At 39.0% G+C, this 25,672-nt stretch overlaps 1 protein-coding gene and 1 long non-coding RNA gene across 2 annotated transcripts in view; one reads left to right on the top strand and one right to left on the bottom strand.

Moving 5' to 3' along the window:
- The window catches only part of LOC124515352 (uncharacterized), a 35,341-nt gene extending 10,500 nt beyond the window's left edge, over positions 1–24,841 (bottom strand). The window contains exon 1 of the long non-coding RNA XR_006962798.1: positions 24,748–24,841. This is a non-coding gene — a long non-coding RNA (uncharacterized LOC124515352). The remainder of the gene's footprint in view (positions 1–24,747) is intronic.
- The window catches only part of CCDC192 (coiled-coil domain containing 192), a 210,056-nt gene that overhangs the window by 102,396 nt on the left and 81,988 nt on the right, over positions 1–25,672 (top strand). The gene's annotated exons all lie outside the window — the stretch shown is intronic.

Genomic DNA, 25,672 nt, shown 5'->3' on the forward strand with positions numbered 1-25,672 from the left:
ATGACATACTGGATAAGGAAATCTCCCAAGCTGCTGTACAGAAGTTGAAATGTTGGGTAATATTTAACAATCTCCCCACCTCCGCAAAAGGGTTTAAATACATAGTCTAGATTGAAACCAAAAGAGGGAAATTCTCAGATACCAGACATGCTGAGTGCCTCAAAATAAGAATGCTAAGTTGGAGTCAATGCCAAGAGGCTTAAGGGAAATGAGGAATAAATTATCGATTAATGGCTAAGGACTTGGATTACATGGGGAAGGGACACTAGACCGCGGAATCCTGGGAGCAGGGACCTGTAACTAAGCTTCCTGCATAAAGCTAGAAGTCAAGTAATACTGTTTCATAAATGAAATGGAAACAAGGAATTCCTGGAATAACTGAAGGAAGTTTGCTATTTACCCACTGCTGTGTGTTGAAATATAACCAACCACAAGAAATTGAAAACCTAAGCCTAACAGAGTTCAAGGATAGAGGTCTGAATTCATGTGATACAGAAGGTACCAAATCTTCAAACTGAGAAATTAACATAAAAAATTTACCAGAGATCAGCGCAAATAGGACTGCCCTGGGCTGAACCCCATGGAAGAAGAGTTTATAAGTGAAAAAAAATGACCACCTCTCTGAATAATTTAACCATATAAGAATGAGTTGACAAACAAATGAAAGATTTATATAATATATTGGTAATGGAGAAAATGAAACAATTTTAAAGGGACTTCCAAGTATTTACAATGTTCAGAAAGAAAGAAAGCTGTACGACAAAAACAGGATGGTATAAAAAAGAAGAGGAAGACTTGAAACATAACAGAAAATCTAGAAATAAAAACAGTTATTATAATTTCTAAAGTTCGAAAGGGCAAATTTAATAGTAGAGTAATATAATTAGATTAAGTGAATTAGAAAGAAATCCAGAAGAATCATGCAAAATCCTTCACAGAGGAATAAGTAAATGAAAAAAATATAAAAGAGAATTTAAGATATAAGGCAAAAAGAATGAAAGAGCTCACAGCATTTAAAGAGAGTAGAGAAGCAATATTCAAAGTAATAATGCAGGGGAATATCTTAGCATATAAGAAATGTGTACATCTCCAAATTAAAAGATTTCGTCAAGTTTTTGGCCAGAAAAAATGAAAGTCCCCATTGTAGTGGCATGGCAAAAGATAATAAGGTGATCTTTTAACATATCAATGTCAAAAAGAGAAAATCTCAGAAGCCACCAGAAAGAAAAGATATATTGCCTGCAAAGAAACAAACTGATAGCAGACTATTCATCAACGACTATTGTAAGAAAACAATGGGAAAAAATCCTTAAAGGGCCAAGAGAAAATAATTGTCATCTCCAAATTCCAGACACAACTAAATTATCACTCAAGTGAAAGTGAAATAAACAAGATAAATGGAATCAGAAAGATTATGTAATTTTCCCATGGAAAGAACTTCTCAAGTTCCACATCAAGAAGAAAACTAAATCAAGAAAGCAGTAGCTGAATGAAAACATGAATGGTGAGCTGAGCAAAGAAACAGACAGATTTTGGCATATACAATTTAGTACTGACTGTTGAAAAATATTTTTTTAATGCTTTTTTATTTATTTTCAGAGAGAGGGAGTGGGGAAGGGGCAGAGAGAAAGGAAGAGAGAGAATTCCAAGTAGGCTCCAAACTTAGTGCAGATCCCAACATGGGGCTTGATCTCATGATCCTGAGATCATGACCTGAGCTGAAATCAAGAGTCAGATGCTTAACCAACTGAGCCACCCAGGCGCCCCGACACACTTTTTCTAATATGTAGAACTCTGCATCTATAAATTAGCAAAAGTATATTATTTCAAACATGCACAAAACATTTTGAAAAAGTGGCTAATGTTCCAATGATTCAGTTATCCTGTAGGCTATGATCTCACTGAAATGGAATTAAATTCAAATATATTAATAAAAAAAGTTAAAAACACATTTGAAAACTAACCATACACACACATGCACATTGACATCACACACTCACTTCCTCCTCATCAACATAGGAGATTAAAATAAATCACAGAAGACACAAAACACTTAGAAAATTATTAATGTAAGAATAGTATACTTAACAACCCATGAATATAACTTAAAGTGATATTTAGAAGGAAAATCATAACTTTAACTCCATTTATTTCTTAAAAACTAAAAATAATATCAGTTAACTTTTAATATTAAAATGTTAGATAAAGAATAAAATTGTAAATTCCAGTAAAGAGAAGGAATCAAATAAAAAATAGAAAAAAATATGAACTCCTACATGTCAATTTTTTCTTAAAGAAAAAGACAACAAAATCAGCAAAGGTATGAAAAAAATTACAAGTAAAACTGAATGGCCAATAAATATATGAAAATATCTTTAATCTCACTAGTAATTAGGAAAATAAAAATTAATACAATAAGATACAATTTCATACTCATGTGATTGGATAAAATAGAAAAAGCATCAGATATTGGAGAGGTTGTGACAAACCCAACATCTCACAAAATGCTGGCATGAGTTTACATTGGTGTATTCATGCTAGAAGCATCAGGCAATACCTAATACAGATGAAAATGCCTATGTCCAAATCCCTCCCATTACACTTCCAGGTATATTTAAAAAAAAAAAGTTTATTTATTTATTTTGAGGTGGGGAGGGGCAGAGAGGGAGAGTGAGAAGAGGGCAGAGAGAGAAGGAGAGAGAGAATCCCAAGCAGACTCCGTGCCTAGTGCAGAGCCCTATGGGGGCTCTATCTCATGCCTGACTGTAAGATCATGACCTGAATAGGTATCAAGAGTCAGATGCATAACTGAGCCACCCAAGTGGCTCCTCCAGGTATATTCCTTTTTTTTTTTTAATTTTTAAATTTTTATTTATTTTTGATAGAGACAGGGCACAAGTTGGGGAGGGGCACAGAGAGAAGGAAACACAGAATCCGAAGCAGGCTCCAGGCTCCCAGCTGTCAGCACAGAGTCGAATGTGGGGCTCAAACTCACAAACCATCAGATCGTGACCTGAGCCGAACTCGGAGGCTTAACCGACTGAGCCACCCAGGCGCCCCCTCCAGATATATTTCTTAAAGAATCTCTTGCACCAGGAAAATCACTGAAGATATAGGAGATTCATAAAGATAGAGCCATACATATGCTTTTACAGATAGTATCACCGCATTAATGTGGAATTTAAAAAACCACATAAAACAGTGGCATAAAAATGCTTACAGTAAAAGTACATGTAAAAGAATAAAATAACACAATAAAAAAATTTTAATCTGAAAGAATCACTAAGATATTCCAAGTAGTAGTTGCATCTGGGGAAAAGAGGAATTTGGAACATATAACTAGGGGGTTGGAACATGGTAAATTTCAAACTTGTTGGTAATATTCATAAATGATACATCCATCTTGATGGTAATTTATATCGCCTCTGAACCAAATCACAAAAAACCAAGCTACATATTTATGTCTTGTTCATATCTAGCTGAACACCAGAGCCAAGCCAGGCCAAGGCTGGGGTTCCAAGCCAAGCCAGGGTTCTTCAGAGTCTAGGCATCTTTGAATTATCTTGGAGACCACATGTGTTATCTCAAATGTGCCAGCATGTTCTGTCCAAACCCCAAGCCACTGTGGGCCCTCTTAGGGCTTGAACCTTCTGACTGCTGAAATGGAGGCCAAATAGCTACCCTTTTCAAGCGATGATTCTCAATCAGACAAAGAAAGGGGTTATTCTGCAGGCGGATAGAATTTGAGGGAAAAATTTAATTATGGCTTCATTAAAAGGCTTGCCCTTTTCTTATTTTATTTATTTTTTCTTTTTATTTTTTTTAAATGAAATTTATTGTCAAATTGGTTTCCATACAACACCCAGTGCTCATCCCAACAGATACCCATCACCCACCCCCCCCTCCCTCCCACACCCCATCTACCCTCAGTTTGTTCTCAGTTTTTAACAGTCTCTTATGCTTTGGCTCTCTTCCACTCTAACCTCTTTTTTTTTCCTTCCCCTCCCCCATGGGTTTCTGTTAAGTTTCTCAGGATCCACATAAGAGTGAAAACATATGGTACCTGTCTTTCTCTATAAGCTTTGCCCTTTTCTTAAGAGATAATCTTATTCTTCGGTTGTTCCTTCTCCGCCCCCACCCCCTGTACTTCTTAGTGAGAAAATATGGCTTGGAGCAAAATTCAAGTGTCAACATTCTCATCTGCCCCTTCTTTCTTGTTGCACATTCCTGCCTTGTTCTCTTTCACTGATAAATTGGTAGTAGATGATTCAGCTAATTAATTCTCCCATAGCACCTAATTTATCCCTGTACTCTAGTACTTTTATTATTTGGATTATTTCATTAAAATTGTATTTTGTTAAAGTGGTCATCTCTTTCAAAATGATTTAAGCTTCTAATTCACTGCCCTAGAATCCAATATTATGCACATTAGGTGTTCAATAAATACATAATGATTTGAGATTCTTTGATTTATTTCTTCAGGTCTCTGTTTATACTACATTATAAATACAGAATAGCAAGCTGTTGGAGGGCAGGGATATTATCTTCTTTGTACTCTGCTCCCACATTTTACTATTCCTTATCTACATAGAGCAATTGCTTCATACTGCTTGAATGATTGCTTAGGCAGAAGAGCATTTTTATTTTTTTTCTCCACCAAAGCAAAGCTCTCTATCTACGGGCCTTCAGAGAGTTCTGGTGCTTAAAACCAGTACGTTTTTTTGCAGATGATCTATTGTTTGTACTCCTAAAATTAATAAACCTGTTTTAAAAAGCTGATATTTTAGCCACGTAAGATCAAATCACTATACTTAGCTATATAACAGTGTTAGAATAAAGCTGGGTAAAAACAAATTGAATTCTTTGTCAGGAAATGTCTTAATTTCCAACCAAGATAGAGACCTTGAAAGTGTCTTCTGTGGCTCAATCGGTTAAGCATCTAGCTCTTGATTTCTGCTCAGGTCATGATCTCACAGTTTGTGAGATTGAGCCCCATGTGGGCTCTTCACTGTTCGCACAGAACCTGCTTGGGATCCTCTCTCTCTCTCTCTCTCTCTCTCTCTCTCTCTCTCTCTCTCTCTCTGTCTCTCTGTCTCTCTCACTCTCTGCCCTCCCCTGCTCATGCACAAGTGCTTTCTCTCTTTCTCTCTCTCAAAACAAATAAACATTTTTTTTAGATAGAAAGTGTCTCTTCTGTCACAAACCAAAAGACTTACACGTATTTTAATATGCAGTCAAAATTAAGAGAAAATTAATTAGAAACCAAGAAATGGAAATCACCGTAACAAAAAAATGAAACTTTAATGTCAGCGAACTATTACACTGCTCAAACTTTATAAACCATACAAACATGTTCCCTTTTGTAACCACAGCATCTTTGCAGGCAAGGATTTCAAACTGAAAAACAATACAAAATCATTAGCACAAGAATTTTTGAAAGGGATTGACTGTTTTGTGCAAACAACTCCCTCTCCTGGGTAGAGTCAAACAATCCCAACCCTGAGGGTCAGCAGCTAATTGCTTGAGTCTCCAGTGCAAGTACAACAGCTGTGAGTGTCTTGAACCCATAAAAACATCATCATCTAATGAGTGAAGAAAATGTGATTGCATAATAATAAAATGCAGGTAAATGTGTTGTTCAGCATCCCAGTAGCCTAAAGGAGCCCAAGTACAATTTTCTTTCCCAAAGCAGAGAAAAGCAGATTTTAAATTACTGGTGAACTTGCTATAAAAAATTTAAAACTACATAGTTCCAAAACATTTTCTCTCTCCAGCCAGTTACCAGCTGTCTCAATAAGCATCTGCAACTTGAAAGGAGAGATTATAAATAGGGATCATGCCTTTAAATCCTCTTTAAGCTAACAGACATAATAAAACAAACAAATAAAAAAAATCATACATACACACAAAACCTTACTTCTTTTTATTTGGTCCTATGATCCCTATTATGTATACATACACCCCCAAATCATTCCACAGGAAATTCAGAGGGATTTCCAAATAGGTGGTACACTTACTTAAATTAAAATATTAAAGAGAAAATTCAGATAACACCTTGGCTTATGGAGCTTCTGAACAAATCTTTCTCCCCTTATTAGAATGTAAATACCTTGCGCATAGGGATTACACTTTTGTTTGTGTTTAAGAGTCACCTTGGAAAATGGCATCCACGTGGCAAAACAAATTCATTATTTGATACTGAAGAAGAAGAATTAGGCCAGAATCCCTACTGAGGCTTCTGAAATGTGAACTCTAGAAAGCATTTCGTACACAAATTCATGTTATCTGACTGTCACCCCGACTTAGGTAAGCAACTCCATTCACTCTTCTGGTTCATCTCTCTGATACCTAACACACTCTCAAACTTCGCCTCACATGACAGCCTCTGGGGAAGAAGTATCTGTACTTGTTAGTCTATAGGCCACCTAGCACAGGGTCACACACAGAGGTGACATGTAACAAATGTTGACGAGAAAAGAATAGTTAGAGATAATGCAGTGCTTTACTTTCATTTAGAGGAATTTAAGGCTAGTTAACTGCGTACAGATCATTCAGTTGAAAAATAAAAGTTGTTACTGAAGACTTTCAATTAGGAATACTGAGAAAATACCAAAGTCTTGAAGAGACATTAATTTTCAAGATACACTGTAATCACGGGAGTAAACGTGAATGTACCCAGGAAATAAAAGCCACAATTGAAGTGGTTATTTTCTGAAGGTGGGACTATGTACAAAATGTCTTTCTGGGGATTAGTGGATGTGCTGTCAGGAAGGCTCAGTCCTCCCATGGGCCTTTTAACACCTCTCTTTGTTCATTTCCCTATGACCTTTCTCAAGACCAAGCTTGGCTATGATGATTTATTGCTGATTTTCCTTCTCTCTTGTCAGTACTGAGAAGAGGGAAAAAGGAAATGAGGCTAAGAAAATGAAGAACCCTAAAAATATTTACAGCAGACTGCCTAGTCACTAGTTCCCATATCTAGTTTCTAGAACCCAACGCTGTAAAAGCAGTGTCATTTGTAGCCTCCACCTCAGGGATACGACCAGAACTTGGATAGAGCAAAGACCCTTTTGCTATGGTAACTCAACCTCAAACACACTGACCACCTGGGCATTTTCTAGTACTGATGAAGTCCCCTCCCAAAGACGCCAAACAATGCCAAGTAGTAGCTCTATAAGAAGCCAGCGGTGTTCTCTTTAGGGAAATGTTTCCCACTGAGCTCTGGTGTTTTCAGGTACTTCAGGCTCCCGTCTCTTCTTCTGTATAGAAGGCAGATATCCTTCCTTAATTCTACTGATAAGCTAAGGATAACATGATAACTTAACAGGAAGTGTCAACAGTTCTTGAAACCCTAGGGCAATAATAAGGCTGCCCACCACATATATTACAGTGCAACTTGGCAACAATATAAGTGTTCAATTATAGTACAACCGTACAATAGTAAGATAGATGGCCAAAGTCATGTGCTCATTGGACATGTAATAACATGCTCACCATGTAATGCTCACCATATAATGCTAAATGTAAAGAGAGGGACACAAAATTGCATCGCTGGTATGTTACCAATGCTATATATAAAAAAAAAAAAGCCAGAGAGATATACACCAGAGTTGGCAATAGCACTATCTTAGTAGGATTCAAGGCGATTTGTAGTTCTTCCTTAAATTTCTGCTTTTTAAATGTTTACAATGAATGTATGCTCACTTTTAAATCACAAAATGAAAATAATCACTGGTTTATAACATTATACATTTGAATCTGATTATGAAAAGGAAATTAGAGAGAAAAGGAAAAAAAAAAACACAACAAAGGATCATTGCCCTGGTTACAGAGAAGTGGTCAAGAGATTGGGCTCTGCAGTAACACCCTACAGCTTCATTACCTTAGATTAACTTCCCTGAATTTGTGTTTCCTTGTCAGTTGAATGAGGATACTATATTTCATCAAATTTAAGATTCCATGGATTCTGAGACACATACACCACCATTTTATGTGCCAATATTAGGTTTTAAAATGCTGCCAATACTCCATTTTTAAGCCATACTCCTATTTAGGAAATTTCAAATAGTTGGGCGAGCATCCGACTCTTGATTTCAGCTCAGGTCATGATCCCAGGGTTGTGGAATCAAACCCCATGTCAGGCTGAGCATGGACAGCCTGTCTGGCTGTCTGGCTGTCTCTCCCTCCCTCTGCCCCTCTCCTCCATTTGTGCTCTCTCTCTCTCTCTCTCTCTAAAAAAAGAAAGAAAGAAAAGAGTGTGAAACAAATGTGTCAGAGCACCGATGAAAGTAGTATTTGTACCTACTCCCTATACCTTTGTTAGGATTGAATACCATCTACATAAAGTTCTTTAAAAAAGTCAGTGACACTTAATAAATGCTTAACAAATGTAAGCCATTATGGCAGACTCACTTAAGATAGCCAAGACAGACCCTGAGAGGGAAGGCAGAGATTTTAGTTTGAGAGGTCTGAGGATGGCAAGTACACTGACATGCAGAAAAGGGTGCAGGTAGCTGAACACTAGGGGAGAATGACCCTAGTCATGAAGACCGCAAGCCAGGTGCCCTACTGTTGCTTAAGTAGGTGTGAAAGCCACCAGTAGAAAATAGGGCCATTGTTTTAGAAAGCAATATCACATAGGGTCCTAAAACTTGAATCTCTCAAATAACTGTGTAAGAAGTTGAGGTTTGAAGAGAGAAAAGGGGGACGACGAAGAGGCAGAAAATTTGAGGTTGATTGGCTTTAAGTACTGCAGTCATCAAATTGTTTTATTCATCCCTAATATTTATTAAGTCACCACAGGACACAGAGAGCCTTGCAGTTGCATGGGTATAGTGGACAGAAAGCCACAAGAAAAAAGTATGTTCATGGTCTCTATTCCTAGAGACCTTCCAAACAAATGAACAAAATTAAACTATGCATGTAGGAATACTTGGAATTTACATGCCTAGCTGTGTATATTACAGTAGTACTGAATAAAGACAAATGCAAAAACGGAGATAGGCTGAAAATAAGTTTTTATTAAATTGTCACACATTTCTGGAGCAACAAAGCTCTAGGAAATTAATGCTTTTCTTCAAATATTTCTTAAAAGAACCTATAGTGACTTAATGTAAAGAGCATTCATAATGATCTTGGCCTAAGAGCAAGAGTAACAAAAGAGAATTATTAAACACATTAAACACCAGTATGTTTCATCATTTTGGTCACTTGAAGGATAAATCTATTTGTTTTTATTTACTCACATATAAAGTACTTAGCAAATATTTACCATGCAAACGCTTAAGTTACGTGAGTGCAAAAGTGCAGGCAAAAGCTACTGCCAGGAAAGAAAGAATGTTGACCAAGTGGGAGAAATCTGGCCGAATGAGTCAACCAGAACCCTGACCACTGAACCTTTTCAGGTTTTGTATAGAAACAAGGTCTGGCCTGGAAACGGTCCAGAAAAATGAAATACTCTGTGGTGCCAGGAATCATATCGAGGTCAAACAAAGGGAAAAACGAACTGCTGATAGAAAGATATTCCTTCAGTTTTTATGTGCATTTAGCAGTCATGTGAGTTTTAGAGTGCAGAACAGCAGCTATAGTGGGATCCGTAACAAACTTCAAGCTTGGGGTGAATTTTGAGGCTCAAGAGATCCAAACACATCATTTTGGTATATATTACCATTTGGGAAGAGCTAAGCCCTTACATCTATCCTCCAAGTTCCCAAAGAGCATGATTTCTTCTTTTCAGAAGGAGAAAGATTCATCAAAGTACATCAGATGGGGTCAATGAGAATGACTAGTATTCAACACTTTGTATGGGTATTGGTCCCAAAAGGGTAATGTTTAAATCAAGTATTTGTGCTTGGCTTTTTTTTTTCTTTTTTCCTTTTTTTCTCTTTTCAGAACAATCTTGAGGGTCTTCATAAAATGAGAGATTTTTGCAAATCTGAGAGTGAAAGGGGCTTCACCCATCTTCTAGTCTTACATTGTTCCCTGTGATTCTCCTAGAGGGAGAAAGGCATGTTGAGGTCATGGAGGTGGGAGGCCACTGTGGGTCATGCTGAGATCCTTCTTAAGGTATCTTCCCACCCTCCTCCCTCGACTGCACTGTCTGACAACAAAAAGAGTTGTCCAACCTGTATGTGGGTGACTCCCACTCTCAATTAGCAATACAATGTCACTGCCCCCACTGGGTGATCAGTAAGCATGACTTTGTGTGGGCAGTTTTAACCTTTGGACCAGAGGATGCAAACTCATTATTTCTACAGTGCCTAGGCCGGTTGTACAAATGAGCTCAGTGAAGTCATGGTTAAAAATTCAATCGGGCAAGGGCAGTGACAAACTTTAACTAACACTTGGCCTCAATGGAGAAGATGAAGAGGCTGAAGGAGGCTGTGGTGGCTGGAGAGGGCAGGCTCCATTTTAAAGGGGCAGCCACCCCTTGGCTCTTCCTGTTGCTGCCTGAGGAGTGTGCACCTGTTGTGGGCTCCTCTGAATTCTCAACTGATGCCAGCTTCCAGGGCATGCAACCTGTGCGGTCACCCCAGGCCTGCTCTTAGAAGGGCCCACACCTGCTTTCACACTCTGTTTGTCCCGGTCATGAATTTCATAATAATTTTTGAGAAAGAGTGTGTTCTTATTCTTTTGAGTAAGAATTTTCCTTTTGCTCTGGATTTCCCAAATGATGTAGCATGTCCTGTTTCCAAGAAAATCAGTGTGTGCATCTATAGTTTTCTGTAATACATTCCAGTATTTAAACACTGGCAACTGAAATTTCAAAATGTAGTGAATGGTACACATTTGCAAACTAACTGCTCCTAGGAGTGGGCAACAGACTTTAATCCTGTAGATCCTCACCTCAGGGATTATCCTAGACTTTTAGCACTTGCAGCTGTGAGAACTTTGATGCAACCTGGTCAATCCCCTTATCCTCCGGATGATGGAACAGTCACAAGAACTGAAAATAGAAACAAAGGCTGTCATATAGAACACCCACTCTACTAGGTCTGTTGGGAGCTTTTCCTGGACATACTTCCCATACTCAAGGAATGTGAGTTTTCTGGCATCTGTAAGAGTGTATACTTTCTGCTTTGGAACTTCGGTTTCTTGGATGGTGGATCTGCCAAGAAAGTTTGTTTCATCTTTGGGTGACTTATACTTTTTCCTAAGTGATTTTAAGCCACCATCAATTTTATTATGATTTACATACTCATTTTTCCAAGTAATACCTCTTGACTTAGCCAAGTCAAGTCCAAGTCCTAGTCTGTATACTTCTAGGACCCAGTCTACTGCAGGATGAACACCACCAGATCCTACCCAAAGGCTGCAGACTTTTATGTGGGCAATTTCTTGTTTTCCTCTTTTTTTTTCACGCCACCAGTTTTGGTAACACTCTATGTGATGTAAGAGGCAGGGAAAATAGCATGCGAAAATGTATAATCATTTTCCACCATGACGTTTAATCTCTGTTATCATCAGTACATTAGAAAAGAATGCATTCCTAGGTTGCCAGACAGTAAAGAGACTGACTATTTTTAGGAATTTTCATTGTGTGTGGATCTAGACTTATTTTTTAAGAATGTGAAATAAACAACGTCCTCTCTTTTCAAGAGTTCCCCAGTTTCTATTTCTTTGCTTTCATGCTGCCATTTCTAGATCTTTCTCCCTGTCCTGTTCTGTGGTATTCTACGGCCTACAAGAACTCTGGTGGACTATAAGTTATTGCATAAGTACTTGGACAGATCCTGCAACAGGCAATGATTACATTTCTAATAGTGAAGTTTTATATCTGAAGCCACTAGTATAACCAGGTCATCCCTGTATACCTCAAAGTCTTATTTTCAAAACAGATTAAACAACTTAATGGAGTAGTAGAAATTTAAAGGTTGTGGTGGATAAGAAAGGTGTTTTTAGGAACAGGTGTCACAGACTACCAAGCAAACTCTCAAAAACAAGCAACCTGTGCTTTAAATATAATGGAGGCCTAGTCCCAGCCAGATTCAGGGTTTGATTTAATTTAAGCAGGTGTTGTTTTTGTTTTTTGGTGGGGGGGTTGTTTTGTTTTGTTTTATTTTTTGGTATGTTCACCCTACCTTGTAAGGGTGTCTGTTCTTCCCCAGGTCATTCTAAGCAAGCCAGTGGATTTTTTATGCCCAGCGCTAGACTGGATTTCCTTCTTACAGAGACAAAGGTTGGGGAGGAAAGGCTGTGTGGCAGACAAGTGAGATGTTTGGGAACACAGCAGGATGTGGATGGCGTGGCTACTCTTTGTGCATTCATGGTGGCAGACTGCCGGGCCACCAGGCCAACAGTGCCCTATGTTTGCTCCTTTGTTGTTTCGTACCATGCAGTGCCAGCAATATTCTGCCAGCTGATACCGTCAGCAGGTGCCCCTAAAATACCAAGTAGGCCTGGGAAGGCAGGAGGAAGTAATGTTTGCGGTCACATAGGGCCTTGTGCCATCATTTCACAGGGCATTGGCTTTTGTTATTTGTTTATTATTTTTAAACCAAAGGGTGCCACCCTATTCTTTGTGGTTCTTTGAAGACAGCAAGATTCCACTGCTTTTCTCTGTTCTTAAGGGTTATGTGTAGAAGGTAAATAACCCCAAGATACTAAGAGGGAGCTGGACTGACTTGAAAAGACCACTTTTGGAATAAAACAAGTGAACGTCAACATCCAAGCAAAGCAGAAAAGAAGAAGTTTTCACTTTAAGGAATAGCCACTATCTTCGCTATGGCACCTGTCTAGGACCTTTTGGTGTAGCAAGTGTGTTATTCCTCAGGGAAGCGTGGTGTTCGCACACAGCTCGTAAGAAAGATTGCATTCAGCATCCGGCTGCGATAAGGAGATGGAAGTCATTGTGTATATGACCAGCAGACTCTTCCTATCTACCTACATGTTTCACCCTTGTTCTGTTGGTGAAAAATACCGCAGTGCAAAATAAGAGCATTCTGTGGGCTTATCTGTGACTTCTACTAGAGAGGTAATCGCTTGAGGTTAAAAGCAATTTTAACCATCCACAGTTTAACTTCATTTCCATATTTACTTCAAAATACTGGGTCTATGGAATGGAGTCAATTTTCAGTCAAAACCTGCTCTATCAAAGGATAGTCTCCCTCACCCCATTTGAATTTCATCAAATGAACAGTTCAGAGAGAAGCAATGGTTTAGATAAAAGAATGCAATGGAGTATTTGGGACAACTTACCCAATGTAAATTGTCCCCAAGGAAGAATGATGTTCTTGTATACTTTATATGGAACAAGCTTGTTAACTTAGAATCTTGTCATTTCTTTTAATCGGAAAGTAACCAGGGATATTTAATTTCATTCAATCAGTCAAACATGTCTTCATGCACTCAACACCTATGGATGGGTCACGGATTGTGGAACCATTCTGGAGAGGGTTGAGGACTGAGTGGGAGATGTCAAGTACAAACAGTAAGTGTGGGCCTGTCAAGAAATTTGATTGTGGAAGAAAATAGAAGGTGACAGGTGGAGGGAGATGTGGAATGAATAAGATGGTTCATTTGTTAATTTGTTTTTAAGAAAGGGAAATACTATCCATATTTATAGCTGTTAAGGATGACCCTACAGAGGGATTGTCTGAAGATGTGGGAGAAGGAGCATGGGAGACAGCAAGAGTCCCTGTGAAGGTGGGAGGAGATGGGATCCAGAGCATATAAAGGCAATAGGAGGGATGAGCTATGTACAGATGGAGGGCACCTCTTCCTCTGTGACTGCAAGGTAAGGAGGGAGGGACGGATGCCAAAGCAAGTAACCGTGGACTTTGGGACCTGAATTTGAGGCACCTCCTGTCTCAGTTGTTTCTCTAAGTGAGTTTTTTCTTTTCTCTGTGTAACAGATGAGCAAAGTCATCTGTGGAGATTGAGAGTAGGTCAATCTGTTTAGGAGATTTGTGACTAGTAATGAGGGCCTAACCTAGCCACTGTTGGAAATGAGAGCAAGCTGCAGAAAGGGCTCTGAAGGATTGTTAGGCTATTTTGAGAACTCACTGATACTAGAAACCAAGACTACGGAGTGTCATTAAAATGCAAGGCGGGGAGGTTCTCCTCCCACAGAACTCAGCAGCATGATTGTTGGTCCCAGAGGGACAAGGACCAAAGGAAGCATGGGATGATGGAGGAAACGTGTGGAGGACACTGAGAAGACAGGTAAAGTGACAGGACATGAAGCCACACTCATCTGATGTCAGGGAGGTAGGATTTGCAATCATCTGTGCACTCAATCCCCTTCCTTAACAAATAAGGAAACTGAGGCTTAGGGAGGTTATGTTTAACCTCTGATTTTCTGAAGATTGTCATCAAATCGTTATAATGCATTTCCCAGTTTCCTATGTGAACTTTGTAATAAATGAGGATTTCATTGCTGAGTAAAACCGTGGCTTCAAAGACATCAACAGATATGGAGAAGCAGCATGTAACAAAAGGAGATAAAACTATGAATCTTCCTAACATTTTAATATACAAAAAAATATGCTAAGTCAAGAGGGACATATACGTGGTATACACATTACCTATACAAAAGGCTTCCATGTACCTCCATGTACATAGGGAGTACACTGTGCATCTGAAATTAACACTCTAGCTACTTTCACTAGGATATAGCCTCTGTACAGGCCAAGACTTTGTCTTTTCTACAACGGTATCCCAGAACCTGGAACCAAACCTGGATGAGTAGGCATTCCAATATCTGTTGAATGAGCAAATACATTAAATAAAGCTGAGTCTTCCCCGTGACCTCCTATAGATACCTTCAAGTCAAAATGGGTCTCACTTTGTACTCATTCTCACCTCCCCACACCTCCACCCCCACAAAAGAATCTGCTATTTCTCTGTGTTAGTTATTTCAAATAATGATGTTGCCATCTACCTAGTCAACAAAAGTGACAAAACAGCGAAAGACCAGTGAACCACCCCGTCTGCCATGCCTCATTTCTAGGACTAGCTGGTTCCTATGTCCTGTCAATGTTATCTTGGAACAAGTTTGATCAACACTTTCCCCTTCCGGCATTCCCACAGTCCTGTTCTGTGCAGGCCTTCATCATTTCTCAATTTGATTATTGCATTGCTCCTATATTTAGGTTCACTGACCCAAATTTTCCCCCCTGCTGGTCCAGTGTTATTTCCAAATAACCATTCACTGACTAAAAATAGGACCCATTATTTTCTACAGAATACATTTCCTTAGTGTGGCCTTTAAGAGTTTTCAAACTCTAACCCGTTACTACACTTTGGGTTTTGTCTCTTTCCATTTTGCACTTGTGCGGTACAGAACTGACCCATATTTTCATAATTGTATGCTTTTTCTTGTACGGCTTGCTCTGTTGAGAATTCTTTGCCTTCTACCCCGTATGATAAAATCATAATTATTCTTCACATTTTCCAACCATTATTAATTCATCTTCCAACAAACTTTGTCACTTGAATTTCATGCAGTAACTAATTAGATAATGTTTCATGGCTGATGGTATTGCTCAAAAAAAAAAAAAAAGAAACAACCCTACTTTTAAAAGATATATAACAATAGTAGTCATAAAAGATTAAGAGAAAATGGCAAATCAAAATTAAAATTAATATTTAAACCCAGAATAATGGACATAAAATATTAGCAGATAGGATATTTGATTTTATAATTAGATTTCAATAAGACAAAAAACTCTTTCATACATTTCCTGTTGGCAAAATATACAAGTTTGAATTAAAAAACAGGATGGGGTGCCTAGCTGGCTCAGTCAGAAGAGCATGTGACTCTTGATCACACAGTCATGAGTTCGAGCCCCACAATGGGTGCAGAGATTACTTAAATGAAACTCAAACTTAAAAAAAAAATAAAAAACAAGATAGGCTAGGAGATGGGCACTCTTAAATAGCTTGCAAGAATGTAAGTTGGGGGGCGCCTGGGTGGCGCAGTCGGTTAGGCGTCCGACTTCAGCCAGGTTACGATCTCGCGGTCCGTGAGTTCGAGCCCCGCGTCAGGCTCTGGGCTGATGGCTCAGAGCCTGGAGCCTGTTTCCGGTTCTGTGTCTCCCTCTCTCTCTGCCCCTCCCCCGTTCATGCTCTGTCTCTCTCTGTCCCAAAAATAAATAAACGTTGAAAAAAAAAATTAAAAAAAAAAAAAAAGAATGTAAGTTGGTATATGCTTTGAGAAAGGAAAATTAACACCCTTAAAATGTTTTGATGCAGATATCGACGCTGTTTATGAAATTGCCCCTTGATGGGCCCCAAGTGTCTAACTCCTCAATTGTCCCCATGTTTTCCTTATTAGAAATTGAGATTCAGACAGGAATGGGGTCTTAATGGGAATGGTAGGTGCTTCAGTAAATAAATCTTGGTTGTGTGCCGTGGATTTGTTGCTTCTGGACAATGTAGTTTATGATTCAAGAAAAAAAAAAAAAGGTAAAAGGCCCATTAAGGGTTCAAATGAGTAAGTTATCCACAGCCAGAACATTTGTAGTGGCTGGTCAGGAAACATGAAACAGGATTTGTCTTCAGGCAACCTGCGTGAATACATATGTGCTGACCATATTTGTGAAGATTTATAAGAAGCCAGGGGGAAACTAAAGACGCTCCTTCCACGGTATGCTTTTCAGTGGAAGCAGCAAACGGTAGTTTGGGGAGTGGTTTCCTCACCCCTCAAATCCCCCATGAAAAATACATGAGCTAAAAGAGTGTGCTTTCTATACAAACAGGCTTAGACCAGTGTCCTGGCCAAAGACCTCATCTGGATTCCTGTCCCCAAAGTCTCTAAACTAGAAATTCTGGAGCCAGTACTAAGGCTCATCAGGACCTGAGTTTTACATCTTCACCAAAGGGTCAAATCATAGGAAGTAAGAGAAGCGACAGAGGGAAGTCTGACCTTTTTGGTTGTGTTTTATTTTTAACTTGACTTGCACAGAACATAGGGGCTTTCACTTAGAAGGAAAACATGTATCAGTGTAATTGGTTTTCTTTTACTAACTTGACTGTAAAATAAAACAAATCTCTTTTATTCTTTTCTATTCTAAGTGGATCGTCTTCTCATACATTTGATGGCTGAAGTGCTCAGTGATTGCTCAGGCACCTCACCCTGGCTTCTCCTGAGCAAAGACCTGATTCTTTCTTGTGATTACAGACCAGGAAACATTTCTAGGTCCTGTAGAACGGTCCTGTAGTAAACCCTCAACATGGCTACACACTCCCAGTCCTTTGTTTTGAGGCTCATCATACAATTTCACAACAGGTGGGCTGTAGAGGAGTTCAGTCATCACCCAAGTGGACAGTGAACTTGACAGTGAACTCTAAATCCCCTAGCTCCCAGAGGGGGTTTCCATTTCAAGACTCTCCTTTTCGTTGTCCACATTTACCACACACCTTTTGGCTATCCAGCACCTGAACTCACCTCCGTTAGCCTTTGTCCTTTCTTCCTGAAAAATCTCAGGTGCTTTCTTTCCTGGAGTCAATCTGCCATAGCAATTAAAAGTCTAGACCTTGAGCTAGCCTTCTGGGGTTGAAAACCCATCCCTGCCACTTAGTAGGTATGACTCTTAAACCTAAACTCTGCCACTCACTTTAGACAGTCTTCTGTGCCTCAGGTTCCTCAAGTGCAAAAAAAAAAGGATGATTACAGAAGTGTCTCTACCATGGAGAATTCTTAGGAGGTTCTCATGAGTTAATATATGTAAAAGGCTTAGGATAGTACCTGACAGAGAATATAATGAAGAGATGTCAACTCTCATTATTACTTCAGAGACACTTAGTTCATCCTGGGAGGAAAGGCAGTATCCATTGTTTCAACTGCAATAACTCCAGTTATGTAACTTTCACATGGAATATACAATAGGGGCAATTTACCACCTACTCAGAGATAAAGGCTTCTGGATAAACATTAGAAACCCTTCTCGACATCTTGCATTGAATTGAGTTGAAATCAGTTAAGTATACATTACCCTACTGTGCCCTAGTGCTATAGACAGAATTTCTAGCTACAATTTCACCTGCATGCCCTTCCAGTTCAGCCACAGCCCATAGTGGCTGGATACTGACTGAATCAGGCTCATTGCTGGGGGCCCACTCTGATCTAGGGCAGTCACAAAGAGTCCAGCCAGCCCATGGTATACAATTAATTTATACTCGACTTGGTTTATATACACATAAGACCCATGAGGGCCGGGGAGACATAGAAAGTGGAGCGAGTGGAAACAAATCTTCAGGTTCTCAGCATACATTTTCCTAAAGCCAGTCCTGTTTCCCAGACTCAATCAGTTGATAGCTCAGCGTTTCCTAGGCTAAAGAAATTGCTTGTGAAGAAGACACTGTCAACACAGACTCAGAAAATTCAAATAAGACCGTTCAAATCTTGAGTGAAAACAAGACCACTTGGATTTATCATACTTGGCGAGATTTCTGCACTTACTCAGATCAGGACCTGGGAAACAGCAACAACAAAAGGAAAAACAAAGGGAGGAGAGTTTATCTGCCTTTTGTGATTACATCTGCCAAGTGACTGTGAGCAGTTGTTTATGGCTTTAAGGACAGTTGTAAAATAAAGGCCTTATTGATTATACAGTTTGGGATCAGAGCTGTCACCTAAACTTGCCACTTCTGTGCATGTGGTTTTGTGATCACATTTAATCTCTTTGTCTTTGGCACTTGTGGAGCCTTGAAGAACATCATATATAGTCGGGGAGGTTATGCTGTAAACAAGGACGCCAAGCTAAAGGGCATGTGGGGACTAACTTCCAGTTATATTCTGCTTATCTGAGCACCTTGGCTCAGGAAAGGACCCTTCTAGAGGAAAGCATACTTTAAAAAAATTCATTCAGGGCGCCTGGGTGGCTCAGTCATTTTAACATCCAACTTCAGTTTGGGTCATGATCTCGTGATCCATGAGTTCAAGCCCTGCGTCCGGCTCTGTGCTGACAGCTCAGAGCTTGGAGCCTGCTTCGGATTCTGTGTCGCCCTCCCTCCCTGTCCTTCCCCTGCTCACTCTCTGTCTCTCTCTCTCAAAAATAAATAAACATTAAAAAAGTTTTAAAAATCCATTCAAAGATACTCCATCAGCTGATGCACAAACATGCATCTCCCTCCGTAGGCACCTTTATTTATCTCCCACACAGGTAGGTACTCCATGGGACGCAGCAGTAACCTTGGGGGACATTTTGCACTGCTCAGAATTCTGATCCCCTTACCTACAATGGGGGAATTCTCCAGTACATAGATCTTCAAGAGAAATGGAGCCCACCAAGCACAGCAGGCCAGATAACTTTCCAGGCCGCCCTGCAGCCTGGGTGAAGTAATATGACAAATCACATGCACATTTCCTGTACTGTGAACTGGGGGTTGGAGATGCACAGAAAAGGGCAGGGAGAATTCCTCAGAGCAGGAGCAAAGTCCAGTTTCCAAAGAAGCAGAGGCAAAAGTAGCAGGAGCTGTAGGATGCATTCAACACCCAGTGCCACAGTAAAGGCTCTGTAAGAGGGGCGCTGCCTACGACTCTAGCCTAGTACTGCCAGTGAGTTTGGTTGTTGTGCTGGCTGCTGCAAAGCCTCCCTAGTGTCCAGGTTGTTTCACAGTCTGATTTTCTCCAAGTTTCTCAGTAGTAAGCTTTTTGTATTTACATTGGTTCTCAATGGTTTACAAATAAGATTGTTGAGCGGGGATCAGGATGGGAGTGCTTTGATGCTGGTACATCCATCGTATTGAGCTCAAAATTATACTAGATGGGGCGCTTGGGTGGTTCAGTTGGTTAATCATCCGATTTTAGCTCAGATCATGATCTCGTGGTTCACGAGTTTGAGCCCTGTGTCGGGCTCTGTACTGACAGCTCAGAGCCTGGAGCCTGCTTTGGATTCTGTGTCTCCCTGTCCCTCCCTCCCTCCTTCTCTCTCTCTCTTTCCTTCTCTCTCTCTGTCACACACACACACACACACACACACACACACACACATAAATAAACATTAAAAAAATTTTAAAATATATCCTAGAAATGTTATCAGACAGGACTCTACCTTTCTACCAGCACACACACAGGCATCCCTGCTTCTTCTGGGCCAACACTTACCTGGTTTGGGAGCTAATCCTCACCCACCATCTCAGGAATCTGAGAAATTCAACTATTCATTATTTTCTGGTAAATTTAAACCACTCCTCTCAACTACATCCTTTCTGTCAACATTTGTATATGACCATAAAGCTCCTGGTTAAATAAAATGATTTGCCTTGAGCCCACAGGACTGAGCTAACGATCTATCCCACAATTTACCCACTGGAGTGCCAGAATACTAGGTGTTCCAAGAATGGGTTCCCGGTGTGCCATGAGATACTGAAGGTTACAAAGATTTGTGATAATACTTGTTTGTAAATTAGAATCTCTAAGAATAGGACCCAAGATGCCCATTTTAAACTTTTTCTTCCAGAACTCAATGTAATTTGTAAGTCTGGAGAATTAGGTCTTCCTTCATTTCTGGAAATTTGTCCACATTTTACCTCAAATACCTCACATATTTCAACAATGACCTCAAATATAAAATTTACCTCTCTTGTCCTTCTTTTGGAAACCATCTTAGACTTAGAGATTCCTCTCTGTACTCTATGTCTCTTAAAAGTCTTCCATATGTTCTATCTGTTCACTTCTGTAGATTCTCATGATTTTCCCCTAGATTGTCCACAAATGTCCTAGATCTTTTATCTGCTTTATCTATTCTCTGGTTTAACCCATATATTTTTTGATGATGTTTATTTCCAAATTTTTACCTGTTTTTTTTTCATACTTGTTCTTTTTTCCCCATAATGCCTTATTCTTGATTTTTAAAATTATTTTTGGACATTAAAACCCTTTCAGATTCCTCCATCATTAAGAGTTTCTAGGTATGGTTCTTCTGTTGGTTGTGTATGCTGACACTCTCCTTCTTTCTCACTGCAGGGAGCCAACTTCCGTGCTTTGTAATTTTAGACTGTGAGCTTATCTTTAGTGGGGATTGTTTCCATGGGAGCTCCTAATACACTGTTCCAAGTTTGCCTCTCTTCATGCTTCATTAATTCTGAACCATTTTTAAAATATATTTTTGGCTAATGGTTTCTGTATGACAAGATAAATACGAATCAGAACCACAAGCCATACACAACATGGATTTGAGATGTACATTTCTCCAGGATGTCTTTCCTGCATTCTTGAGATGTCCCTGAGTTGATGAGGGATGTATTTTTACCCATTTTTGCCAAATGAAAAGCCTCTTCCTAGCTCGGTTTGTATGCAGGAGAAGGGCAACCCTATCCCAGCCCCTTTTAGGCACAAGGCCTATAGGGTTGACTCCCATTCCTAAATGACCATGAAAACTGCTACCCCTAAGGCTGAAGTCTGCTTACAATACCCCTGTAATCTGCTTCATTTCCACTCTTATTCAAGATTACTTGCTTTGAGTTTCCATTGCATTTTTAATATCCAGATAGTTCACATTTCTCCTTTGGGGCTTTTACATATGTGTTTGGATCTGTAATATATTGTTTTGTGTTACCATACAGTTTGTGTGGGAAGGGTGTCTCCCCAAATCAATGCAATCTGTCATCTTGATCAACAGTCTCGACTCACATTTTTAACACTCACTAGGTAAATCTTACACACACTAGAGCTTGAAAATCACAACATTATGGAATCCAAAACTTTCCTTTTCCCCACTCTCCCACCCTCCCCACTTCACAAATACGTAACCAATCACTCAGATTCAATTTACTTCCTAAATATTCTTGTCTTTCAGTCCCCAATTTACTGGAACAACTGAAATGCTTTTATAACTGAAATTCCTGCATCTAAATATTCTCTCGTGAAACTGTACCCACCTCATATGACCAGGGTGATCTATCTATAGCATGTATTTCTCCAAGCCTAAAATTCTTCCATTTCCTGCAAGATAAAGGCCAAACTTCCTAGAACCATATAAAAGATCTTCTATTTTCTAGGCTATATGTCTCCTGCTTTTTATCTTGAACTTGACCTCATGAGGTTTCCTATATAGACAATATTTATGAATACTAGTCTTATGCATACTGGAATGACCTTGTCCTGTACCTCTTTCTTTCTAATCTATCCAATACATGTATTAAGATTCATGTCATGCAATATTTCGCCTAGGAAACTGTCTTTGACCCCCTCCCCCAAGGGAGGGCTAAGGACCCCCTCCAACTCTATACATGCTCTGCCACCAAATATTACACTAGAAGTTAATGTACTTGTCTCTCTCACAAGACAAAGAGCTTCCAAAGAGAAGGGATTATGCTGTACTCCATTCCCAAAATCTGCCTCAGAGGCTGGCACCTAATACAGTGTTTATTGAACAAAACTAAATTATTGAGAATCACAGAAAAACAGCTCTTTCTAATGAGCTGGATTCTCTCTTAAATTTTTATCTGATTTGGAATGTTTAACCTGGTCAGAAAAACATAGCCTCAAAAGTCTTCATCTAAGAAGTTTTTTAGTAGATTATGTGCTTGGAAAATTGGGATCAGGCCAGTAGAAATTTTCAACTCTTGTTGATATGCTCTCTTGGCTCTGCCAGGTTTATAGAAATAGCATTTCTAGTATAATTCCTTATCTAATTTACAGTTTTTTCCCCATTTACTCTATCATAGAAAATAGTAATAACAGTCCTATTGAAAAATAAAGCAATTGAGAAAAGTAATAAAGAAATAATTAGATACAATAGATATTTTATCTCCTTAAAAATATGCACAGTGTGACTCCAGTTTGTGATATTATAGAAAAAAAAAACTTGAAATAACACAAATGAGCCAAGACTTGATAGTAACTACATTCCACATCAAACCTTTTTAGACTACGTTACATTCCTCTTTTTCATATACTGGAATGCCTTGGAGTACTTTGAGGTCCTATAAAATTTTCCACCCATAATGGACAAAATTAGGCTACCTCTTAAAAATCTTTGAGATATTTTATGCTGCAAAAATGACAATTCTTTTCCTTTTCAGCTCTGTGTGTGTGTGTGTGTGTGTGTGTGTGTGTGTGTGTGTGTGTTAAGTGCTCACAGGGATTATCAAGGAACTTAAAGCATTTAATAAGCACAAGTTACCTTTTTTAAACATCTTGAGTTACTTTTATACAAGAAATATAAAATATGACTTTAAAGATTAAAAAAAAGGTTTTCTTGAAGTATCCTTTTTATTGTCTCTGTTCCCCATCTCATTTTGAACATTTGAGGCTCAGAGGTTTTAATCAGGATGAGTTAATTCATCCATATGTAAACCCTGAGGTAGTTTAAAAATTTCCATTTGTCATTAGAGAAAGTGAACACCAGGCACTCGCCTCACATTACTGTGTTGTTGACAGAACTGAGAACAGGACTTAGAATGTTCCTGCTAGAACTCTTTGAAGCTTATGAAAGTCATTGAAATAACTTTGAATGATGCAATGAGTGTGAAAGCAGGGATGGGAACTTTCCTTAGTTTTGTGACCTGAAAAGAGTTCTAAAGGACTCAGGGGTAAGAAATAAGGATCAGAAAGACTGAGTTTTTTTTTTCCAAGTCAGAGAGAGAAGGAGTGCTGGAACTTCGAATGGCTTGGTTAAAGTGTGGCATTGTGATTACAATCTCTTCACATGTACCCTAAGGAAGGAAGCTGATATACTCCACAAATTCTTTAACTGCACTGCCATATCATAGTATTATTCCCCGAACCTGATACTCTTTTGCTCCAATTAATTCCTTTCTTTCTACAGCTGAAATTAGTCATCTACGAAAAAAATAGCAGACATGTTACATAGACCAAGCCTACATAGACCAAGCCTCCACATGTGCAACTTTCTGAAGTTTTCTCCATCTTTCTGGAGTTTTTCTGCTGTTTTCCCCTTTTTCCCAACTCACACTCATGCCTGCGTCATGCATACAACACACATATGTCCTTAGGACACTCATACTGTCTTTGTAAACAGCACCTGGCTCTTGTCTGTAGATATTCCTCTAGTTGACCTTTATAGATGTGCACATCAGAACCAACCAAAAAGCTTAAAAGCTGGATGACCCAGCCAGTTCCAAATTCTCTCAAATTTTGATTGAGTAGACCTGGAAAGAAACTTGAGCTGAGCTCAAGAACTTCTCAGGTGGATTTGATGTGCAGATGTCAAAGTATAAAACAGGAGGTGAAGTCTTAACAGCCCCCTTCTGCAAGGTCAGTGAAGGAAAAAGAGCAGCTCATCACTGACTTGGCTTCTCTGATAATAACCTTCTCCTGTGTGTTTCTTTTCTTTTTTATTTTTTAATGTTTATTTTTGAGAGACAGAGAGAGAGAGTGTGTGTGTGAGCAGGTGAGGGGCAGAGTGAGACAGGGAGACAGAGAATCAGAGTAAGTCTCCAGGATCTGAGCTGTCAGCACAGACCCCAACACGGGGCTCAAACCCACAAACTATGAGATCATGACCTGAGCTGAAGTCAGACACTTAACCGAGTGAGCCACCCAGGCGCCCCTATGTGTTTCTTTTCTAACAACAACTGATATGTATCAACTTTTACCCATTTCTTAGGCTATTGCTTTCTTGAATTATGTATGCTTAGTGACTCCAGGCCCGTTTGTCTGCCAGGGGAATTTTCCATTTCCTAGTAAAAGAATTGTAAGTCATAATGATACTAGTATAGACCTTTCCTTCATAAAAAAAAAAAAAAAGACCCAATGTCAGACATAAAAGGAGTGATTTTAGGATTGGAAAGGATTCGATTTCTAATTTTAGAGATCTATTATAGAAATTGTCTTACCAAAATACTTTGTAAGACCTGAGATGGCTTCTCAATGTCTTCTCACTTTAGAACCACTGTAGTTTGTTGACAATAAAAACAAAAGTAAACATTTTTTTGGAGACAAAAATGCAATCTGTAATGAAAAGATGAAAAGTTTCAGTCACCTAGGAAAGGCAAGTATTATAATTATTGTATAGCTATGATCACTATTTCAAGAAATGTCTTCCATACAAGACCCAAGAAGTGTAAGCAACCCATGTGTCCATCAAGAGATGAATGGACAAGCCAAATTTGATATTGACATACAATGGACTATTATTCAGCCCTAAAAAGGAAGGAGTCCCACATTGGTCATGGAGCCTACTTAAAAGAAAAAAAAAGGGGGAGGAAATCCTGTCACATGCTAAAACATGGATGAACCTTGAGGACACTAGACTGATATAAGTCACCAAAAGATATATATTATATGTTTCCATTTATACGAGGTATGAGAGTAGTCAAATTTACACAAAGGAAAGTAGAATGGTGGTTTCCAGGGTCTGAAAAGATGGTGAGCTGTTATTTAGTAGGTGCAGAGTCTCAATTTTTCCAGAAAAAAATTTCTATGAGTTGGTTGCACAACAAGGTACATGCACTACTGAACAGTACATTTAGAAATGGTTTTATGGTAAATTTCATGCCATGCTTTTTTTTTTTTTTGCAGTAATTAAAAATTTTTTAAAAAATACCTTCAGTGGAAAAGCCTAGACTCAGTAATTGATATTGTCAGTTGACATAAGGCACTATAGAATTGAAATTAAAGGAAGGAGAAGTCAGCTTAGACTCTGATACATGGTATGTGAGCAAAATTAGGAAGCATATTATTTATCTATTCATTCTTTCAAACTGTCAAAAAGATTTATTTCTTGTGTATCTCCTGAACTTTAGTTTTATAGAAGTTTGT

This window comes from Lynx rufus, unplaced genomic scaffold (genome assembly GCF_022079265.1).
Source record: "Lynx rufus isolate CCGP_SWC_20201006 ecotype Redwood Valley unplaced genomic scaffold, mLynRuf1.p SCAF_1, whole genome shotgun sequence".
Classification (NCBI taxonomy): domain Eukaryota; kingdom Metazoa; phylum Chordata; class Mammalia; order Carnivora; family Felidae; genus Lynx; species Lynx rufus.